General features: G+C 40.2%; 1 long non-coding RNA gene across 1 annotated transcript; it reads left to right on the forward strand.

Moving 5' to 3' along the window:
* Positions 1-657: 657 nt before the first annotated feature.
* LOC138956811 (uncharacterized) lies at positions 658-2,164 on the forward strand. The gene is made up of 2 exons (XR_011452807.1): positions 658-984; positions 1,357-2,164. It is a non-coding gene; the product is annotated as an uncharacterized lncRNA (long non-coding RNA).
* The last annotated feature ends 8,596 nt before the right edge of the window (positions 2,165-10,760 follow it).

Raw genomic sequence — 10,760 nt, forward strand, 5'->3', positions numbered from 1 at the left:
TAATAGTTTCGGTACAGTCAATGCATCTTTAAATAGTGGTTGACATGTAGGTTCGAAATGTGTTAATAGTTTCGGTACAGTCAATGCATCTTTAAATAGTGGTTGACATGTAGGTTCGAAATGTGGTAATAGTTTCGGTACAGTCAATGCATCTTTAAATAGTGGTTGACGTGTAGGTTTGAAATGTGTTACTCAGGATTAGCTTTTGTGACTGAGACTTGCGACGGCTGAAGATATAGGTTAGCCCAATTTGAGTTTTGATTGGTTGTTGAAACTTCTTTGGTGGTTAGGGTTTAACATCATGTTTTTGTTTCCAAGACATGCCTTCAGGAGAAGTCATGCTAAGTTGGGGAGAATGTGGTGAGTGAGAGAAATCTGTATTGACATTGTGTGACTGTGTCAATAGAATTATAATTTCTAGCGCCTGTATTTCGTCGTAGGCTGTTATCGTAGGTATGACGTAGGTATGACGTATGTTCTAGGGTTTCGTCATTTCACAGACAGGGGTGTCAGCTTGTGTCTATCGGTTACGTCTGCGTGTTCGGTTTGAATGAAAACACACAGACTATGCATTTGTTTGAATATTCCTGAATGGGGAATGCTTAGTTTTGTTCTTAATAAGTTAAATCGGTTTGGATCGTGTTGATAAAGGAATGTTTGGGGTGGCGACGCATAATCAAGCAGCGTCATATAGGGCCCTCTCCCCCCTTCCCCTTTTCCCGACTAAAATGAGTAAAAGTTGTAATGAACTCGGCCAAAGTTTGAAACAAACGCGCACTTGTGGCCTGGACTGACAGAGAAAGAACATGTCAAGCCTTGCCGGCCTTTGGATGAATTATGCATTTGTGATGCATTTGTGAAGTGAAAAAGTGTGTGTTGGTGTGTACCAATTGGAGTGATGGAGTGTGTGTTGGCTGTATGTCCTGGAACCGAATGCTGTTGTGAACCAGGGAGTGTTTCGTGTCCAGAGATGATGTAGACCAGGTGAGAATAGACCTTTTGTTATCGGTACATCTTCTTTGGAGTTGGCACAATAATTTGATTGTTCTTTAGTCATGTGAATGTGTGGAATTAGATCTCAGCAAGCACAGAAAGTTGGTCCCCTCTCGGACCAATATTGGATTTGGCTAAATGGTCTGTTGTTTTGTCTGGAAATTGACAGCTGTAATAAAATGATGTGTAATTAACAACAGAAGAGAAGGCCAACGATAAGATTGAGAAAACCAAACATGCATGATGTAATACTGGAACTTGAATGATTGTAATTGTGGTGTTGATGACTGTGTGAGATGATACTTTGATATGAATTGTCGCTTCGGTAATTACTGACTTTGCTTTTACTTTTTGTTTTCCCAGCCGAGCGGACTCTTGGTGGGATAGCGTGTATGTTTTGCTACTGTGTATAGCATAGCGTGTTTTACTACCGTGTATGTATAGCATAGCGTGTTTTACTACCGTGTAGGTATAGCATAGCGTGTTTTACTACCGTGCATGTATACCATAGCGTGCTTTACCACCGTGTATGTATAGCATAGCGTGTTTTACTACCGTGTATGTATAGCATAGCGTGTTTTACTACCGTGTTTTAGCAAAGTGTATGTTTTGCTACTGTGTATAGCATAGCGTGTTTTACTACCGTGTATGTATAGCATAGCGTGTTTTACTACCGTGTAGGTATAGCATAGCGTGTTTTACTACCGTGCATGTATACCATAGCGTGTTTTACCACCGTGTATGTATAGCATAGCGTGTTTTACTACCGTGTATGTTTAGCATAGCGTGTTAGTTCTAGGTAGTGTTTTACTACCGTGTTTAATAGCGTGTTTTAGAGCACACGTTACACCAGTGACTTTATAGTGTTGTGGCAACAGAACTTTTTTCGTTGTAGAGATTTGCCTCACCCCACTTCTGACACCACATTTTTGAGTATGTGTTTCCACCTTTTTCAGACTAAGTGTTGAAAATGTTTATTGAAAAGTAGCATTAGTCTGACGAACCTATTTTTAACTTTTATTTTAAATGCTTGGTGATTGTGTGCGTGAGTGTTATGCAATAAAGAGGACAGAGAACATCATTCAATGTATTCAAACTTTTTATTGTTTGTGTACTCTCTCCCTCTCGCTTTTTTGTAATTGCAACACCCGCATGCGCTCCACCACATTTATTTTACAACAAAAAATTCACATAACTGTAGTCTTCACCAGAGACATCCACTACACTATCTTTAAATAAAACTGCCGTAAAAAATTGAAATACTATAAAACTTACCCCCACTCAGATCTATTTGGGATTATTCAAGTTTCAACCATGAAACGATGCCGGTTTGGACAGATCTGCTAGTTTGCCGCTGAAACTGAAATCAAAGGCGATCTTCAGAACTATTTCTAATCTTGTATTTGTGATTAATATAAAATACTGATCTTCCCAATAGAAGCTGATGTGTATACACATGACCAGGACAAGGTATTTTGTTACAGGGCATTTACGCAGTGAGACGTCGCAGTTCAAAATATCGTTTTAGATCTGATTTTCTACAGCAGCCTGTGTGATTCAGAATCGTCTGCCCTTTTTCGGTTTAACATTTTATGGACGATTCCTATGAGACTGCTCAATAATAACTGATGACAAATTCAGAAACAGATGATGGTTTCAAGTAGGCTACAGTAGACCCTCTAATGATTCGTTAAAAATGTCAAGCCACTCGTCGATCATTCACACTCAAAGAACCCAAGCCAAATCTGCTCTGGTTCCGAGCAGCTTTTTCCAACTGAGACCCTAATTGTTACGCATCTGCCTCGAAAAGATAGACCACAAACAAGCGGCACTGTACCATGCTTTCGTTTATGTTGCTAAACAGATTAAATGTGCATTGTAAATGTGCTTACAGCAAAGAAATGCATCCTTACTTACCACAAAAATACTGGTACCACATTCATCGCACTTGTGTCTTCTTACCAAAACCTATCGATATGTTTGTTTACGATATATTGGTAATTACTAACCGTTAACTATTTTTCAAAAATCTGAAATGACTTTTAAGAATCAAAGAAAGATTCGCTAAAACGGTTGACTTCAGAAAATAAGGAATATTTTTTCTGAACCATAAAATATAAATCGAAAACTCCGTTTGATCTTTTATTTTGGTAGATTGATGACAACAGCCGGAACTGAAAGTACCAGAACCAAAAATTAAGGGCATTAATCAGGTAAACTAAGACGATTGTCGTTCCTGGCGCGCACTTCACATGTCCGTCAAACAGTGTCAGAGTGAGAGAATTTTTTTTTTTTTTTCGCAGTTCGACAGTATATAAGGCCCTTCTTCATATCAAAGTGTTAATCAGCTCAACCTTTGTCAGTTGTGTCAATACATGTCACATTTATGCAAAATGATTTCAAAGTGTATGTTAATGTGGTGTGTGTGTGTGTGTGATAGAAAGAGTGAAATCTGCTCTTGAAATGGAAGGAAATAGCAGCAGGTCAGATCATATACACATATATTCAAATTCAAGATTCCATCCAGTGAAAACATGATAACAGAAAAACTGTTGCTATTGCTTCTTTCTTTATTTGGTGTTTAACGTCGTTTTCAACCATTCAAGGTTATATCGCGACGTGGAAAGGGGGGAGATGGGACAGGGGAAAGGGGGTAGATGGGATAGAGCCACTTGTTAATTGTTTCTTGTTCACTAAAGCACTAATCAAACAATTGCTCCAGGGGCTTGCAACGTAGTACAATATATGACCTTACTGGGAGAATGCAAGTTTCCAGTACAAAGGACTTAACATTTCTTACATACTGCTTGACTAAAATCTTTACAAACATTGACTATATTCTATACAAGAAACACTTAACAAGGGTAAAAGGAGAAACAGAACCGTTAGTCGCCTCTTACGACATGCTGGGTAGCATCGGGTAAATTCTTTCTCGTCCCAACCAATATGGGACTCCCCCTAACCCGCGGGGGGTGTTGCTACTGCTCATGTGAGACACCTGAATCAGATACAATACACCACAGTTTAATTAACATATTCTCTAAACAATGCCTTCAGGCTGTGTTTATACAGCGTCACAGCAAGAATCACATGATACCAGTACAGTGAAACCCGGCTATATTGAAGTAGGCTATAATTATTAAAATCCCGGCTATATTGAAGAATTTTTCAGGTCCCGGCTGAAGCTCTACTTTTTCTTTGTTAAAAAAAATGTTGGCTACATTAAAGTCGGTTATATTGAAATCCCGGCTATATTAAAACAAAAAGTTAGCCCACGGGACGTTTTTACCTGGCTATATTAAATGTTTGCTCCAAAGATTTGTTTAATTAAGAACATTGACTGCGCGGGCGCCGAATGATATGATACGCCTCTGCCAGCGCAATCAGTTGAAGGGGAGAGGCCAGTTCAGCATCAACTTTCGAGTCAGGAGGTCTCTGATAACAATTACAGTCTAACAATGCCGCGGGCCTCTGACAGCTACGCCATGTAGTCTTGTGGTGGGTAGATCTCCCCGACTTAATTTCTCTTGTTCATGCGAGTAGTCATTTTCGTTTTGTCAACTAGCAAAAAATGGCTGCAAAACAAACGTCGCGTAAGGCGAAATAACAACATTTAGTCAAGCTGTCGAACTCACAGAATGAAACTGAACGCACTGCATTTTTTTCACAATGACCGTAGTCCGCCGCTCGTACAAAAGGCAGTGAAATTAACGAGCATATTTAGTGCGGTAGAGGTTTTGCTGTGCTGCAAAGCACGCTTTTCTGTACCTCTCTTCGCTTTAACTTTCTGAGCGTGTTTTTAATCCAAACATATCATATCTATATGTTTTTGGAATCAGGAACCGACAAGGAATAAGATTAAATTGTTTTTAAATCGATTTCAGAAATTTATTTTTAATCATAACTTTTATTTTTTTCATTTTTAGAGCTTGTTTTTAATCCGAATATAACATATTTATATGTTTTTGGAATCAGACAATGATGAAGACTAAGATAAGCGTAAATTTGGATCATTTTATAAAAACAATAATTTTCGAATTTTTAATGGCCAAAGTCATTAATTAATTTTTAAGCCTCCAAGCTGAAATGCAATACCGAAGTCCGGCCTTCGTCGAAGATTGCTTGACCAAAATTTCAATCAATTTGATTGAAAAATGAGGGTGTGACAGTGCTGCCCCAACTTTTACAAAAAGCCGGATATGACGTCATCAAAGACATTTATCAAAAAAATTTAAAAAAACGTCTGGGGATATCATACCCAGGAACTCTCATGTCAAATTTCATAAAGATCGGTTCAGTAGTTTACTCTGAATCGCTCTACACACACACACACGCACAGACAGACAGACAGACAGACACACACATACACCACGACCCTCGTCTCGATTCCCCCTCTATGTTAAAACATAGCTAGCTGCCCTTTCCCCACCTCCTGTATCACCAACCCCTTCCCATTTTCTGCTTGTTTGTGTATCTGTTTTGTCTTTTGTTTTGTTTTTCGTTTCCTGAAATGAGCTAATGTACTTATTCCGCCATCATGCTAACCCTTGTTTTGTAATTACTATGATTGCTTAAAATAAGCATTATATGCTTGAGTATGTAATCATCCATGCATTGTTCTTGTCATGATTAAAATTGAATAAAGTTTTGTTTAAACCAAAACATTTAGTCAAAACTTGACTAAATGTAAAAAGGGTGAGTCTGACAATTAAAAGAAAAATCGAGCTTATTCAGAAGCTGGAAACTGGCTGCAAAAAAAGAAAGGAATCCAGAAGTAGCTGAGGAATATGGAATGTGTGTTTGTGAGCGTGTGCAGAAAAAAGCAAGGAGGCTCGAAGAACAACAGCCAACAGGTGAAAGATTAATGGGAATATATCTCACATCAAACGCAATGTGTGGACACGGAAATGAGAACGTATAGTGAAAAAAAAGTTTGGTTATATTGAATTTCTGAAGGAACAAGGAGGGAAATTCAATATAACCGAGAATTGCCTATAATTATTGAAGTTTCGGCTATATTGAAGGTCTTCCCGGGTCCCGTGCCGTAGCCGGGTTTCACTGTACAAACATTGACAAGCCCAGATGATACAGTGACTATTTTGTCCAGTTTTACCACTTCTTCCCCTTCCCTTGCAAACAAAAGATCAGTCGGAATATCAGAGTTCAGAATTTTGTATTTTCCACAAAGAATACCGATAACTCGCTCAACATGAATTCTCAGATTAGCTAGTTTGCGTGTTGACTCTCGATAACTCGCTCAACATGAATTCTCAGATTAGCTAGTTTGCGTGTTGACTATCTCATAAGCTGTAAGCTGACTCTTCCCTCTTGTAAAGGCAGGGATTTTCACTTACAAGTGCACCTCTCATAGCCACTAGTTCATTAATGTCAAATCCCCTGTTAGCCAAAATCACATCATTTTGTACAATATTGTTTAGATACCCACTATTTGCAGTGATGTGCTTGTCACTTGTTCGCCCACCCCACCCTTTAGAAATAAAAGAAATATATGGCCTTGAGGTGTAATTAATATTAGGTATTTAATTGTATTGTTGTGCTTGTAGTTTGACCAGGTGAGTGCACTAGCATCAACACTGGAGGGTCTCTCAATGAATATTTCAAAACAGTCAATAATGGACACTACTCTGTTCCATGGATAGGGAAGGAACTGTGGCGGTAGACTTGTCTTTATGCTTCGCCTGTCTGGCCAGAAAACAAGTGGCTGCAGTCTGTGGTACATGATATGCACAGTCTCGTGAAAAACTTTGCTGGCAGTTGTTCGCGACACAGTAAAGATGTATGCCAGGTGTTGCAGGGGTGTGCTAAGGCGTATATATATGCATGAATGTGAGCATGAGAGCTTGAAACTGTGTCAGTGCTCTGCGCGAGTGTGTTGGCAAATGCGGTGCAAGAAAATCAAATAATGTAACAAGTGTGAAGAAATTAGAAATCCCAGTAAAATATCGTACAGTATCGTCATTCATTGTCCCTCAAAGAATCAAGTGTCATTTTTTTCTTGGCAAGTTCGTCTTTAAGTTCCCGAGTTTCTAGCACCAGCCTGTTTAGTTCATCCCGTAGCTGCTTTTCTTCATCTTTAGAAATCCAGGCAAAATTGTCATAGGTTTCAGTCTGGCAGTAAGTACCGCCACAGTCACCTCTCTCGGGAAGAGGAGCAGCCAGTTCTGCTGTATCTGAAGTACCTTCACCGTCGCCATCACCAGCATCCTCTGCTAAATTAGGCTGAGAAGGAGTTGACTCATTCCCCACAAGCTTCTTCCTCTCCTTGAGTCTCTGGTACCGTCCTTGTTGGCTGTCAGGCTGTGTCCTCGCACCATACCCAAGTTTCAAAGTAGGCGTCCAGCTCGGACTGTTTACTTCCCACAGGGTTGATGGTTGCCCTGCAGAAAAAAATCAAAGGCAAATGTATTGTAAATTATGGATTGGGAGTTATTTTAAAAACAAGAGGCGAAGCCTTCAAGGCTCCCGTAAGAAATCAACAAACAGTAACATAACACAAACTCACTCACTCCGTAACACACACACACACAAACACACACACACACACACACACACACACACACACACACACACACACACACACAGTTAAAACTAACGCATCATATCAACTCCATGTATAATTTTCAAAAGGCAAACAGATAAAATGACTAGGGTAATGGGTTAGGTACCTGCCATGTGGGCACTTTTTCCACTGCTGTCCTCAGTCCTATACTTTTCATCAAGACTTGTCACCATGCCGAGTAGATCTAAATTCGGAAGTCTTCATGTGGCTATATATCTGACATAGCGTCGATCTTGTTGTAGGTTAACCTCCTTTCTGAAACAAATGGCAAAATGCGATTAGTTATGATGACTACAACCTACACAAATATAAACAGTGTTTTGAAACAGAATAGTCAGGTTATACAAGCCACTTTACCTATGCAGCATGGTAACCCTACAATATGCGAAACATGTCGACTGCAGCAGCCTGGTTCTTAAAATAATTCTGACGGTCAACACAGCCAGAAATGCCAACAAAGACAAGAAAGCTGTTGCAAGGTAAGCTTACCAAACGTTACATAGCGAATCATATGATAGTGCGTAAACAGCAAACAGTAGATCTACAATCAAAGAGAGGATCGAGTCTGGAATGAAACGCGATACAGATCTAGCATTCAAAAACTGTCTTTCACGTTCAAGGAAGTTGTTGCAAAGTACTTAAGACTTACTAAATTGTACAGACAAAACCATGACAGTGCATGTTTTGAATCTGAGGAAAAAATCGTGATCATTTTGACTTTGAGAACAGATTCATTCCGTTTCCTTATATCTGCATGTTCAAGTAAATGGTGGACAGTTTTTTTCGGGCAGAGTAAACTTAACTTGAGACTCTACTGCAAGTCTTGAAATTCACATAAATCGAACCACGAGCAAAGACATCCAAACATTACAGGCACTTTAGATCAACTCATTTCACTAGAGGTGACTGCCTAGCACTGTGTTTGACATCCGTGTCTGCTGAAATAAAAAGAAATTAAAACAAAACGGATTAACAGTAGGTGACACGTTATCAGAGTGGAAGACACTAGATCTGTCTCTGAACTTACCGGGATACGGCTGCAAGATCGACACTGACTGCCGCGCTTTCGACAGCTCTTCCTCGCGTGGACATTGGAAACACGCTGTGCAGATCAAATTGTAGGAAATCTCCCTTTGGTATCTTCTTTATTTACTTTTCTGGAGCTTAGAAACCGAACAACATGAAATCGTCTTCCCCGGCGAATCGGCGAGGTGAGAACTGGACCACAATCCTTCGCGCGACCCCTGACCTGATCTTGACACCTGACCTGCCGTCTACATACCAAACACGACACAAACCAGTCAACTGCTTGTACCCCTTCAAAAAAAACCACCACCCGTTTTCTTTGGATACACGCTTTAACTACACACATGCCGACACAATGTTGATCATTGCTTCAATAATTTGAAGATGGTGCTTGAAAATTAACCACGTGAAATGAGTATTTCGGTGTTTAGCCAAAAATGTTAAAGTTTCTACCACAGACATACACACATACATACGCACGCACGCACGCACAGACAGACAAAAGTTAGCATCGAATAAGCTACACTTACGTGAGCCAAAAATCACCTCCAGGCTACTATGCTTCTTCTAATTTCTTCAGTTCTTCTTCTTTCTTTTTGTTGTACGTTGTCACAATCACATGAAGATTTTAATCCGTGAATAATCACATGAATTGTGTGTGAAAATGAAGACGAAGAATACAAGAGGCGAAGCCTTCAAGGCTCACGTAAGAAATCGACAAACAGTAACACAAACTCAATCACTCCGTCACACATACACACACACACACACACACACACACACACACACACACACACACACACACACACACACACACACACACACACAGTAAGCATAGGTGAAACTATGCAAGAAAGCGAGACCCTGGATCTGCCAAGAAGTCTCGGCCCGCTCACAATAACAATGACCGAGACTTTCAGTAATTCCTTTGCGTGACGTCTAACCCTCTTACGTCATACTGTGACGTCTTCAAATAGTTTCTATCACACACGTCGAACACTTTTGACCGAGACTGACGTAATCCATAGACTCGGAAATGTTAAAGTTTCTACCACAGACATACACACATACATACATACGCACGCACGCACGCACGCACGCACGCACAGACAGACAAAGTTTATCATCGCATAGGCTACACTTACGTGAGCCAACAAGTCACCCACACAAAATGAATGAGTAAATCTAGACACAGATCTACCCTTTAAAACTGAACTATGAAGTTGTATCAACAATGACCATTTAGTGTTCAAATAAATTCTGATTATCAAATCCAAGTATTTCACACATATTATGGCATTCTCACAAGTCATGGTTTTGGGCAACCATGATAAGTTGTTATAGAGAGTAAGTGTAAGACTGACTCACTCAGTCATAGACTGCACTCGGTGCAGGACTGACTGACTGTCCGCACACTACCATCACAACACAGCTTGCATAAAACACAGACTAAACAAGGCAAGTGAACAAAAGCATGAGTACTTACTGTTGTGGAGATCGCTAGATACCACTGGAATCGAATGGAAGGATAAAGAACATTATGGAACTTACTTTGATTTAGTGCGCAGTCACTCATGACGTAAGCGTAGACGCTCATCGGACAGACGGAACTGTGTAGATCTAACCAGATTAGTGTCGATGTTTCCCGAATATTCTCGTATGTCCATTAACTTATATACACTCGACTCCACTTAGCTCGACCCCGCTTAGCTCGTCCGCCGTTTAGCTCGTCGCCATATTTTTTCCCCGGGCTGACGTCCTTCTTTGTATCTGTAAAATTAAGCTGGTTAGCTCGTCCGCCGGTTAGCTCGTCCGCCGCTTTGCTCGACCAAACTTTCCAGTCCCAAGGCATGGTGTGACGTCATTTACGCCGGATAGCTCGTCATAACGACATTGTGTCGTCAGCGATGACGTCTTCTGACAGGATGACAGTAACAAAAGAACGTTCCATAAACTGCCAGACTTTTCGAATTGAATGTCAAAGAAGAAAACATGCGCTGTTTATCTGATTTTGCTACTTTGTTTCAATTTTCTCCCACTTATTAGTAGGTACAATGTACACACAAAACTTTCTTTGTATGACTACTGTAGCTCAGATCACCGAAAAAGACAAAGTCAGTCAAGTCGGCTGGATCGTAGTTTTTAGTTTCTTCCATTTTGT

The sequence above is a fragment of the Littorina saxatilis genome, unplaced genomic scaffold (assembly GCF_037325665.1).
Source record: "Littorina saxatilis isolate snail1 unplaced genomic scaffold, US_GU_Lsax_2.0 scaffold_418, whole genome shotgun sequence".
NCBI lineage: Eukaryota > Metazoa > Mollusca > Gastropoda > Littorinimorpha > Littorinidae > Littorina > Littorina saxatilis.